This window comes from Panulirus ornatus, chromosome 50 (assembly GCF_036320965.1).
Source record: "Panulirus ornatus isolate Po-2019 chromosome 50, ASM3632096v1, whole genome shotgun sequence".
NCBI classification, from domain to species: Eukaryota; Metazoa; Arthropoda; class Malacostraca; order Decapoda; family Palinuridae; genus Panulirus; species Panulirus ornatus.
Window position 1 is genome coordinate 30256582 of NC_092273.1, and position 14752 is coordinate 30271333.

The following is a 14752-nucleotide window of genomic DNA, read 5'->3' on the forward strand; positions in this document are numbered from 1 at the left end:
AGGATGGGTGATGATGGTCACTTGTCATGGGTTGAGGATCTGTAGTGATGGTCACTGGTCATGGTTTGATGATGTGATAATGATGAGTGTCATTGGACATGGTTTCAGGATGAGAGATGATGTTCACTGGTCATGGGTTGTGGATGTGTGATTATGATGGTCACTGGTCATGGTATGTGGATGTGTAATGATGATGATGATCAGTGGTCATGGGCTGTGCATGAGTGATGAAGATGGTCACTGGTCATGGGTTGTGGATGTGTGATGATGGTCACTGGTCATGAGTTGAGGATGTGTGATGTTGATTGTCACTGGTCATGGGTTGAGGATGTTTGATGATGATGATGGTCACTGGTCATGGGTTGAGGGTATGTGATGATGATGATGGTCACTGGTCATGTGTTTTGGATGTGTGATGATGATGATGGTCACTGGTCATGGGTTATGGATGTGTGATGATGATGATGGTCACTGGTCAGGGGTTGTGGAAGTGTGATAATGATGATGGTCACTGCTCATGGTTTGTGGAAGTGTGATGATGATTATGGTCACATGTCAATGGTTGTGGATGTGTGATGATGATGATGGTCACTAGTCATGGGTTGAGGATGTGTGATGATGATGATGATCACTGGTCATGGGTTGTGGATGTGTGATGATGGAGATGGTCACTGATCATACGTCGTGGATATGTGATGATGATGATGGTCATTGGTCATGGGTTGTGGATGTGTGATGATGATGATGGTCACTGGTCATGGGTTGTGGATGTGTGATAAAGGACAATGGTCATAGGTTAAGGATGTGTGATGATGGTAACTGGTCATGGGTTGAGGATGTGTGATGATGATGATGGTCACTGGTCATGGGTTGAGGATGTGAGATAATGGTCACTGGTCTAATATTATGGATGTGATGATGATGATGGTCACTGGTCAGGGGTTGTGGATGTGTGATTATGATGATAGTCATTGGTCATGGGTTGTGGAGATGTGATGAAGGTCATTGGTCATGGGTTCAGGATATGTGACGATGATAATGGACATTGGTCATGGTTTGAAGATGTGATAATGGTCACTGGTCATGGGTTGAGGTTGTGTGATGATGATGGTCACTAGTTATGGTTTGAGGATGTGTGATGATGGTTAATGGTCATGGGTTGAGGATAAGTGATGATGATGATGGTCACTGCTCATGGGTTGAGGATGTGTGATGATGGTCACTGGTCATGGGTTGTGGATGTGTCATGATGATGATGGTCACTGGTCATGGGTTGAGAAGGTGTGATGATTGTCGCTGGTCGTACATCGTGGATGTGATGATAATGATGGCCACTGGCATGGGTTGTAGATGTTTGATGATGATGATGGTCACCGGTCATGGGTTGAGGATGTGTGATGATGATGGTCACTGGTTATGGGTTATGGATGTGTGATGATGGTGTCTGGTCATGGGTTATGAATGTTTGATGATGATGATTGTCGCTGGTCTTAGGTTGAGGATGTGAGATAATGGTCACTGGTCTTATATTGTGGATGTTATGATGATGATGGTCACTGCTCATGGGTTGTGGATGTGTGATGATGGTGATGGTCACGGGTTGAAGATGTGATGATGGTCACTGGTCATGGGTTCAGGATATGTGATGACGATGATAGTCATTGGGCATGGGTTGAAGATGTGATGATGGTCACTGGTCATGGGTTGATGGGTGATGATGATGATGGTCACTGGTCATAGGTTGAGGATGTGTGATAATGGTCACTAGTCATAGGATGAGAATATGTAATGATGATGATGGTCACTGGTCATGGGTTGAGGTTTTGGAATGATGATGATGGTCAATGGTCATGGGTTGGGATATGTGATGATGGTTACTTGTCATGGGTTGTGGATGTGTGTTGATGATCACTGGTCATGGGTTGATGATATGTGTGATGATGGTCACTGGTCATGCGTTGACGATGTGTGACGATGATGGTCACTTGTCATGGGTTGAGGATGTGTGATGATGATAACTGGTCATTGGTTGATGATGTGTGACGATGGTCACTGGTCATGGGTTGAGGATGTGTGATGATGATGATGGTCATGTGATGCGCATGTGCGATGAAGATGGTCACTGGTCATAGGTTTATGATGTGAGATGATGGTCACTGGTCATTGGTTGAGGATATGTGATGATGGTCACTGGTCATTGGCTGTGGATGTGTGATGATGAAGATGGTCACTGGTCATGGGTTGAGGAGGTGTGATGATGTTCACTGGTCATGGGTTGAGGGTGTGTGATGGCACTGGTCATGGTTTGAGGATGTGTGATGATGATGGTGGTCATTGGATATGGGTTGTGGATGTGTGATGATGATGATTTTCTCTTGTAATGGATTGCGGATGTGTGATGATGTTTATAATCACTGGTCATGGGTTGTAGATGTGTGATGATGAAGGTCACTGTTCAAGGGATGTGGATGTGTGATGATGATGGTCGCTGGTCATGGGTTGTGGATGTGTGACGATGATGGTCACTGGTCATGGGTTGAGGATGTGTGATGATAACTGGTCATTGGTTGATGATGTGTGTGACGATGGTCACTGGTCATGGGTTGAGGATGTGTGATGATGATGATGGTCATGTGATGAGAATATGGGTTGAGGATGTGTGATGATGATGATGGTCATGTGATGAGAATATGCGATGATGATGGTCACTGGTCATGGGTTTAGGATGTGTTATTATGGTCACTGGTCATTGGTTGAGGATATGTGATGATGGTCACTGGTCATTGGTTGTGGATGTGTGATGATGATGATGGTCACTGGTCATGGGTTGTGGGTGTGTGATGGCACTGGTCATGGGTTGAGGATGTGTGATGATGATGATGGTCATTGGATATGGGTTGTGGATGTGTGATGATGATGATGTTCTCTGGTAATGGATTGTGGATGTGTGATGATGTTTATGATCACTGGTCATGGGTTGTTGATGTGTGATGATGAAGGTCACTGTTCAAGGGATGTGGATGTGTGATGATGATGGTCACTGGTCATGGGTTGTGGATGTGTGACGATGATGGTCACTGGTCATGGGTTGAGGATGTGTGATGATGATAACTGGTCATAGGTTGATGATGTGTGTGACGATGGTCACTGGTCATGGGTTGAGGATGTGTGATGGTGATGATGGTCATTTAATGAGAATGTGCGATGATGATGATGGTCACTGTTCATTGGTTTAGGATGTGTGATGATGGTCACTGGTCATGTGTTGAGGATGTGTGATGATGGTCACTGGTCATGGGTTGTGGATGTGTGATGATGATGGTCCTGGTCATGGGTTGAGGATGTGATGATGATCACTGGTCGTGGATTGATGATGTGTGATGATGATTGTCACTGGTCATGGGTTAAGGATGTGATGATGATCGCTGGTCATAGGTTTAGGATATATGATGATGATGTTCACTGGTCATGGGTTGACGATGAGGTCACTAGTCTTGGATTGTGGATGTGATGATGACGGTCTCTGGTCATGGGTGGTTGATGTGTGATGATGAAGATGGACACTAGTCATGGGTTGTGGGAGAGTGATGATGGTAATGGTCACTAGTCATGGGTTGAGGATGTGTGATGATGATGGTCACTGTTCATGGGTTGTGGATGTGGGATGATGATGATGATGATGATGGTCACAGCTCATGGGTTTTGGATGTGTGATGATGATGATGATTACTGGACATGGGTTGTAGATGGGTAGAGATGGTCACTGGTCATGGGTTGAGGATGTGTGATGATGGTGATTGGTCATAGGTTGAGGTTGTGTGATGCTGGTGACTGGTCGTGGGTTGAGGGTGTGTGATGATGATGATGGTCACTGGTCATGGATTGGGGATGTGTGATGATGGTCACTGGTCATGGGTTAAGGATGTGTGATGATGATAGTCACTGGTTATGGGTTGTGGATGTGTGATGATGATAAAGGTCACTGGTTATAGGTTGTTGATGATGTGATGGTGATGGTCACTTGTCATGGGTTGTGAATGTGTGATGATGATGGTCAATGATCCTGGGTTGTGGATATGCGATGACAATGGTCACTGGTCATGGGTTGTCCATGTATGATGATGCTCACTGGTCATAGGTTGAGGATGTGTGATGATGGTCACTGGTCATGGGTTGAAGATGTGTCATGATGGTAACTAGTCATGGGTTGAGGATGTGGGATGATGATGATGGTCACTGGTCATGGGTTGATGATCTGTGATGATGGTCACTGGTCATTGGTTGTGGATGTGTGATGATGATGGTCACTGGTCATGGGTTGAGTATGTGATGATTGTCACTGGCCATGGGTTGATGATGTGTGATGATGATGGTCAGTGGTCATGGGTTAAGGATGTCATGATGGTCACTGGTCATGGGTTGAGGATGTGTGATGATGATGGTCACTGGTCAAGGAATGTGGATGTGTGATGATGAGTGTCACTGGTCGTGGGTTGCGTATGTGTGACGATGATGGTCACTGGTCATCGGTTGTGGCTGTGTGATGATGGTCACTAGTCATGGGTTGATGATGTGTGAAGATGGTAACCGGTCATGGGTTGAGGATGTGTGTTGATGATGGTCACTTGTCTTGGGTTGAGGATGTGTGATGTTGATCACTGGCCATGGGTAGAGGATGTGTGATATATGGTGATAGTCACTGGTCATGGGTTTAGAATGTGTGATGTTGGTCACAGGTAATGGGTTGGGGATGTGTGATGATGATGGTCTCTTGTCATGGGTTGAGGAAGAGTGATGTTGGTCAATGGTCATGGGTTGTGAATGTGTGATGATGATAACTGTCACTGTCATAAGTTGTGGATGTTTGATGGTGATGGTCACTGGCCATGGGTTGTGGATATAACGATGATGATGGTTAGTGGTCATGGGTTGTTCATGTATGATTTTAGTCACTGGTCATGGGTTGAAGATGCGTGTTGATGGTCACTGGTCATGGGTTGAGTATGAGTGATGTTGGTCACTGGGCATAGTTTGAGGATGTGTGATGATGAATGTCACTGGTCATGAGTTGAGGATGTGTGATGATGGTCACTGGTCATGGGTTGTGGATGTGTGATGATGATGGTCACTGGTCATGTGTTGACGATGTGATGATGGTCACTGGTCATGGATTGATGAAGTTTGATGATGATGGTTACTGATTAAGGATGTGATGATGGTCACTGGTCATGGGTTGAGGATGTGTGATGATCATGTTCACTGGTCATGGGTTGAGGATGTAAGATGAGGTCTCTGGTCTTGGATTGCGAATGTGATGATGATGTTTCTAAATGATCTTGGGTGGTGGATGTGTGATGATGATGATGGTCACTGGTAATGGGTAGCGGAAGAGTGATGATGGTAATGGTCACTAGTCATGGGTAGAGGATGTGTGATGATGATGGTCACTGGTCATGAGTTGTGGATGTCGGATGATGATGATGGTCAGTAGTCATGGGTTGTGGATGTGTGATGATGATGATGGTCACTGGTCATGGGTTGTGTATGTGTGATGATGATGATCACTTGATATGGGTTGTGGATGGGTAAAGATTGTCACTGGTCATGGGTTTAGGATATGTGATGATGTTGTTCATTGGTCATGGGTGGAGGATGTGTGATGATTGTCACTAGTCATGGTTTGAGGATGTGTGATGATGATGGTCACTTGTCATGGGTTGTGGATATGTGATGATGATTGTCAATAGTCGTGAGTTGTGGATGTGATGATAATGGTCAGTTGTCATGGGTTGTCCATGTCTGATGATCGTCACTGGTCATGGGTTGAGGATGTGTGATGATGGTCACTGGTCCTAAGTTGAGGATATGTGATGATGGTCACTCGTCGTGGGTTGAAGATGTGTGATGATGTTAACTAGTTATGGGTTGAGGATGTTTGATGATGATGATGGTCACTGGACATGGGTTGAGGATCTGTGATGATGGTCACTGGTCATGGGATGAGGATCTGTGATGATGGTCACTGGTCATGGGTTGAGGATCTGTGATGATGGTCACTGGTCATGGTTTGAGGATGTGATAATGATGATGGTCACTGGTCATGGTTTGAGGATGTGAGATGATGGTCACTGGTCATGGGTTGTGGATGTGTGATGAAGATGATGGTCACTGGTCATGGTTTGTGGATGTGTGATGATGATGGTCACAGGTCATGGGTTGTGGATGAGTGATGAAGATGGTCACTGGTCATGGGTTTTGGATGTGTGATGATGGTCACTGGTCATGGGTCAGGATGTGTGATGATGGTCACTGGTCATGAGTTGTGGATATGTGATGATGATGGTCACTGGTTATGAGTTGAGGATGTGTGATGATGATGGTCATTGGTCATGAGTTGAGGATATGTGATGATGATAATGGTCACTGGTCATGTGTTTTGGATGTGTGATGATAATGATGGTCACTGGTCATGGGTTGTGGATGTGTGATGATGATGATGGTCACTGGTCATGGGTTGTGGATGTGTGATAATGATGAGGGTCACTGCTCATGGGTTGTGGTTGTGTGATGATGATTATGGTCACTGGTAAGGGTTGGGGATGTGTGATGATGATGATGGTCACTAGTCATGGGTTGAGGATGTGTGATGATGATGATGGTCACTGGTTATGGGTTGTGGATGTGTGATGATGGTGATGGTCGCTGGTCATAGGTTGTGGATATGTGATGATGATGATGGTCACTGGTCATGGGTTGTGGATGTGTGATGAAGGACAATAGTCATAGGTTGAGGATGTGTGATGATGGTCACTGGTCATGGGTTGAGGATGTGTGATGATGATGATGGTCACAGGTCATGGGTTGAGGATGTGAGATAATGGTCACTGGTCTTATATTATGGATGTGATGATGATGATGGTCACTGGTCAGGGGTTGTGGATGTGTGATTATGGTGATGGTTACTGGTCATGGGTTGTGGAGATGTGATGAAGGTTCATGGTCATGGGTTCAGGATATGTGTGATGATGATAATTGTCATTGTTCATGGTTTGAAGATGTGATGATGGTCACTGGTCATGGGTTGAGGATGTGATGATGATGATGGTCACTGGTCATGGGTTGAGGATGTGAGATAATGGTCACTGGTCTAATATTATGGATGTGATGATGATGATGGTCACTGGTCAACGGTTGTGGATGTGTGATTATGATGATGGTCATTGGTCATGGGTTGTGGAGATGTGATGAAGGTCATTGGTCATGGGTTCAGGATATGTGACGATGATAATGGACATTGGTCATGGTTTGAAGATGTGATAATGGTCACTGGTCATGGGTTGAGGTTGTGTGATGATGATGGTCACTAGTTATGGTTTGAGGATGTGTGATGATGGTCACTGGTCATGGGTTGAGGATAAGTGATGATGATGATGGTCACTGCTCATGGGTTGAGGATGTGTGATGATGGTCACTGGTCATGGGTTGTGGATGTGTCATGATGATGATGGTCACTGGTCATGGGTTGAGAAGGTGTGATGATTGTCGCTGTGGATGTGGATGTGATGATAATGATGGCCACTGGCATGGGTTGTAGATGTTTGATGATGATGATGGTCACCGGTCATGGGTTGAGGATGTGTGATGATGATGGTCACTGGTTATGGGTTATGGATGTGTGATGATGGTGTCTGGTCATGGGTTATGTATGTTTGATGATGATGATTGTCGCTGGTCTTAGGTTGAGGATGTGAGATAATGGTCACTGGTCTTATATTGTGGATGTTATGATGATGATGGTCACTGCTCATGGGTTGTGGATGTGTGATGATGGTGATGGTCACGGGTTGAAGATGTGATGATGGTCACTGGTCATGGGTTCAGGATATGTGATGACGATGATAGTCATTGGTCATGGGTTGAAGATGTGATGATGGTCACTGGTCATGGGTTGATGGGTGATGATGATGATGGTCACTGGTCATGGGTTGAGGATGTGTGATGATGGTCACTAGTCATAGGATGAGAATATGTAATGATGATGATGGTCACTGGTCATGGGTTGAGGTTTTGGAATGATGATGATGGTCAATGGTCATGGGTTGGGATATGTGATGTTGGTTACTTGTCATGGGTTGTGGATGTGTGTTGATGATCACTGGTCATGGGTTGATGATATGTGTGATGATGGTCACTGGTCATGCGTTGACGATGTGTGACGATGATGGTCACTTGTCATGGGTTGAGGATGTGTGATGATGATAACTGGTCATTGGTTGATGATGTGTGTGACGATGGTCACTGGTCATGGGTTGAGGATGTGTGATGATGATGATGGTCATGTGATGCGTATGTGCGATGAAGATGGTCACTGGTCATAGGTTTATGATGTGAGATGGTCACTGGTCATTGGTTGAGGATATGTGATGATGGTCACTGGTCATTGGCTGTGGATGTGTGATGATGAAGATGGTCACTGGTCATGGGTTGAGGAGGTGTGATGATGTTCACTGGTCATGGGTTGAGGGTGTGTGATGGCACTGGTCATGGTTTGAGGATGTGTGATGATGATGGTGGTCATTGGATATGGGTTGTGGATGTGTGATGATGATGATGTTCTCTTGTAATGGATTGCGGATGTGTGATGATGTTTATGATCACTGGTCATGGGTTGTTGATGTGTGATGATGAAGGTCACTGTTCAAGGGATGTGGATGTGTGATGATGATGGTCGCTGGTCATGGGTTGTGGATGTGTGACGATGATGGTCACTGGTCATGGGTTGAGGATGTGTGATGATGATAACTGGTCGTTGGTTGATGATGTGTGTGACGATGGTCACTGGTCATGGGTTGAGGATGTGTGATGATGATGATGGTCATGTGATGAGAATATGGGTTGAGGATGTGTGATGATGATGATGGTCATGTGATGAGAATATGCGATGATGATGGTCACTGGTCATGGGTTTAGGATGTGTGATTATGGTCACTGGTCATTGGTTGATATGTGATGATGGTCACTGGTCATTGGTTGTGGATGTGTGATGATGATGCTGGTCACTGGTCATGGGTTGAGGAGGTGTGATGATGCTCACTGATCATGGGTTGTGGGTTTGTGATGGCACTGGTCATGGGTTGAGGATGTGTGATGATGATGATGGTCATTGGATATGGGTTGTGGATGTGTGATGATGATGATGTTCTCTGGTAATGGATTGTGGATGTGTGATGATGTTTATGATCACTGGTCATGGGTTGTTGATGTGTGATGATGAAGGTCACTGTTCAAGGGATGTGGATATGTCATGATGATGGTCACTGGTCATGGGTTGTGGATGTGTGACGATGATGGTCACTGGTCATGGATTGAGGATGTGTGATGATAACTGGTCATAGGTTGATGATGTGTGTGACGATGGTCACTGGTCATGGGTTGAGGATGTGTGATGATGATGATGGTCACTGGTCATGGGTTGAGGATAAGTGATGATGATGATGGTCACTGGTCATGGGTTGAGGATGTGTGATGATGGTCACTGTTCATGGGTTGTTGATGTGTGATGATGATGATGGTCACTGGTCATGTGTTGAGGTGTGATGATTGTCACTGGTCTTATATCGTGGATGTGATGATAATGATGGCCACTGGCATGGGTTGTGGATGTGTGATGATGATGGTCACTGGTCATGGGTTGAGGATGTGTGATGATGATGGTCACTGGTTATGGGTTATGGATATGTGATGATGGTCACTGGTCATGGGTTAAGTTTGTTTGATGATGATGATTGTCGCTGGTCATAGGCTGAGGATGTGAGATAATGGTCACTGGTCTTATATTGTGGATGTTATGATGATGATGGTCACTGCTCATGGGTTGTGGATGTGTGATGGTGATGATGGTCACTGGTCATGGGTTGAAGATGTGATGATGGTCACTGGTCATGGGTTCAGGATATGTGATGACGATGATGGTCATTGGTCATGGGTTGAAGATGTGATGATGGTCACTGGTCATGGGTTGAGGATGGGTGATGATGTTGTTGGTCACTGGTCATGGGTTGAGGATGTTTGATGATGGTCACTAGTCATGGGATGAGAATATGTGATGATGATGATGGTCACTGGTCATGGGTTGAGGTTGTGGAATGATGATGATGGTCAATGGTTATGGGTTGGGATATGTGATGATGGTTCCTTGTCATGGGTTGTGGTTGTGTGATGATGATCACTGGTCATGGGTTCATGATATGTGTGATGATGATCACCGGTCATGGGTTGAGGATGTGTGACGATGATGGTCACTGGTTATGGGTTGAGGATGTGTGATGATGATAACTTGTCATAGGTTGATGACATGTGTGGCGATGGTCACTGGTCTTGGGTTGAGGATGTGTGATGATGATGATGGTCATGTGATGAGAATGTGCGATGATAATGATGGTCACGGGTCATGGGTTTAGGATATATGATGATGGTCACTGGTCAAGGGTTGAGGATGAATGATGATGGTCACTGGTCATGGGTTGTGCATGTCGTGGGTTGAGGAGGTGTGATGATGCTCACTGGTCATGGGTTGAGGGTGTGTGATATGTCTCTGGTCATGGGTTGAGGATGTTTGATGATGATGATGGTCATTGGACATGGATTGTGGGTGTGTGATGATGAAGATCGTCTCTGGTAATGTATTGTGGATGTGTGATTATGTTTATGATCACTAGCCATGGGTTGTTGATGTGTGATGATGATGGTCACTGGTCAAGGAATGTGGATATGTGATGATGAGTGTCACTGGTCATGGGTTGTGTATGTGTGACGATGATGGTCACTGGTCCTGGGTTGTGGTTGTGTGACGATGGTCACTAGTCATTGGTTGAGGATGTGTGACGATGGTCACTGGTCATGGGTTGAGGATGTGTGATGGTGATGGTCACTGGTCAGGAATTGAGGATGTGTGATGTTGGTCACTGTCCATAGGTTGAGGATGTGTGATATATGATGATAGTCAATGGTCATGGGTGTAGAATATGTGATGTTGGTCACTGGTCATGGGTTGGGGATGTGTGATGATGAAGGTCTCTTTTCATGGGTTGAGGAAATGTGATGATGGTCAATGGTCATTGGTTGAGGATTGGTTGTGATGATAATGGTCACTGGTCATGGGTTGTGAATGTGTGATGATGATGACTGTCACTGTCATAGGTTGTGGATGTGTGATGGTGACGGTCACTGGCCATGGGTTGTGGATATTCGATGATGATGGTCACTGGTCATTGGTTGAGGATGTGATGATGGTCACTGGTCATGGATTGATGATGTTTGATGATGATGGTCACTGCTTAAGGATGTGATGATGGTCACTGGTCAATGGTTGACGACGTGTGATGATGATGTTCACTGGTCATGGGTTGAAGATGTGAGATGAGGTCACTGGTCTTGGATTGTGGATGTGATGATGATGTTGGTCACTAGTCATGGGTTGTGGAAGAGTGATGATGGTAATGGTCACTAGTCATGGGTTCAGGATGGGTAATGATGATGGTCACTGGTCATTGGTTGTGGATGTGGGATGATGATGATGATAATGGTCACTAGTCATGGGTTGTGGATATGTGATGATGATTATGGTCACATGTCATGGGTTTTGGATGTGTGATGATGATGATGATCACTGGATATGGGTTGTGGATGGGTAAAGATGGTCACTGGTCATGGGCTGAGGATGTGTGATGATGTTGTGATTGGTCATGGGTTGAGGTTGTGTGATGATGCTCACTGGTCATGGGTTGAGGATGTGTGAGGATTATGATGGTCACTGGTCATGGGTTGAGGATGTGTGATGATGGTCACTTGTCATGGGTTGAAGACGTGTGATGATGATGGTCACTGGTCATGGGTTGTTGATGTGTGATGATGATTAAGGTCACTGGTTATAGGTTGTTGATGATGTGATGGTGATGGTCACTTGTCATGGGTTGTAGATATGTGATGATGATAGTCAATGATCGTGGGTTGTGGATATGTGATGATAATGGTCACTGGTCATGGGTTTTCCATGTGTGATGATGGTCACTGGTCATAGGATGAGGATTTGTGTTGATGGTCACTGGCCATAGGTTGAGGATGTGTGATAATGGTCACTCGTCATGGATTGAAGATGAGTGATGATGATAACTAGTCATGGGTTGAAGATGTGGGATGATGATGATGGTCACTGGTCATGGGTTGATGATCTGTGATGATGGTCACTGGTCATGGATTGATGATCTCTGATGGTCACTGGTCATGGATTACGGAACTTGGAGGATGGTCACTGGTCATGGTTTGAGGATGTGTGATAATGATGATGGTCACAGGTCATGGTTTGAGGATGTGAGATGATGGTCACTGGTCATGGGTTGTGGATGTGTGATGATGTTGATGGTCACTGGTCATGGTTTGTGGAAATGTGATGATGAAGATGGTCATGGGTTGTGGATGTGTGATGATCGTTACTCGTCCTGGGTTGGGAATGTATGATGATGGTCACTGGTCATGGGTTGAGGGTGTGTGATGATGATGATGGCCACTGGTCATGGGTTGAGAAGGTGTGATGATTGTCACTGGCCTTATAACGTAGATGGGATGATGATGACGGCCACTGGTCATGGGTTATGGATGTGTGATGATAATGATTAACACTGGTCATGGGTTGAGGATGTGTGATGATGATTATCACCGGTTATGTGTTACGGATGTGTGATGATGGTCACTGGTCATGGGTTGAGGATATGTGAGGATGATGATTGTCGCTGGTCTTAGGTTGAGGATGTTAGTAATGGTCACTGGTCTTAAATTGTGGATGTTATGATGATGATGGTCACTGCTCATTGGTTGTGGATGTGTGATGATGATGGTGGTCACTGGTCATGGGTTGTGGAAATGTGATGAAGGTCACCGGTCATGGGTTCAGGATATATGATGACGTTGATGGTCATTGGTCAAGGGTTGAAGATGTGATGATGGTCACTGGTCATGCGTTGAGGATGGGTGATGATGATGATGGTCACTGGTCATGGGTTGAGGATGTGCGATGATGGTCACTAGTCATGGGATGAGAATATGTGATGTCATGGTTGAGGATGTGTGATGATGGTCACTAGTCATCGGCTGAGGATGTTTGATGATGATGATGGTCACTGTTCATGTGGTGAGGATGTGTGATAATGGTCACTGGTCATGGGTTGAGGATGTGTGATGGTCACTGGTCATGGGTTGAGGATGTGTGATGATGATGATTGTCATTGGTCATGGGTTGTGGATGTGTGATGATGATGATGGTCTCTGGTAATGGATTGTGTATGTGTGATGATGTTTATGATCACTGGTCATGGATTGTTGATGTGTGATGATGATGGTCACTGGTCAAGCGATGTGGATGTGTGATGATGATTTTCACTGGTCATGGGTTGTGGATGTGTGACGATGATGGTCACTGGTCATGTGTTGTGGTTGTGTAACAACGGTCACTAGTCATGAGTTGAGGATGTGTGACACTGAACACTGGTCATGGGTTGAGGATGTGTGGTGATGATGGTCACTGGTCATGGGTTGAGGATGTGTGATGTTGGTTACTGGCCATGGGTTGAGGATGTGTGATGATGATGATAGTCACTGGTCATAGGTGTAGAATGTGTGATGTTGGTCACTTGTCATGGGTTGGGGATGTGTGATGATGATGGGTCTCTTGTCATGGGTTGAGGAAGTGTGATGATGATCAATGGTCATTGTTTGAGAATATGTGATGATAATGGTCACTGGTCATGGTTTGTGAATGTGTGATGATGATGACTGTCACTGTCATAGGTTGTGGATGTGTGATGGTGATAATCACTGGCCATGGGTTGTGGTTATGTAATGATGATGGTTATTGGTCATGGGTTGTTCATGTATGATTCTAATCATTGGTCATGGGTTGAGGATGCGTGATGATGGTCACTGGTCATGGATTGAGTATGTATGATGATTTTCACTGGGCATGGGTTTAGGATGTGTAATGATGATTATCACTGGTTATGTGTTGAGGCTGTGATGATGATCACTGGTCATGGATTGATGTGTGATGATGAGTGTCACTGGTCATGGGTTAAGGATGTGATGATGATCACTGGTCATGGGTTGAGGATGTGTGATGATGATGTTCACTGGTCAAGGGTTGAGGATGTGAGATGGGGTCACTGGTCTTGGATTGTGGATGTTATGAGGATGTTGGTCACTGGTCATGGGTGGTGGATGTGTGATGATGATGATGGTCACTAGTCATGGGTTGTGGAAGAGTGATGATGGTAATGGTCACTAGTCATGGGTTGAGGATGTGTGATGATGGTGATGGTCACTTGTCATAGGTTGTGGATATGTGATGATGATGATGGTCACTGGTCATGGGTTGAGGATGTGAGATGAGGTCACTGGTCTTGGATTGCGGATGTGATGATGATGTTGGTCACTGGTCATGGGTGGTTGATGTGTGATGATGATGATGGTCCCTAGTCATGGGTTGTGGATGTGTGATGATGATGATGGTCACAGGTCATGGGTTGTGGATGTGTGATGACTGGTCTAGGTTGAATGAGGTCACTGGTCATGGGTTGAGGATGTGTGACGATGATGGTCACTGGTCATGGGTTGAGGATGTGTGATGATGATCACTGGTCATAGGTTGATGATGTGTGTGACGATGGTCACTGGTCGTGGGTTGAGGATGTATGATGATGAT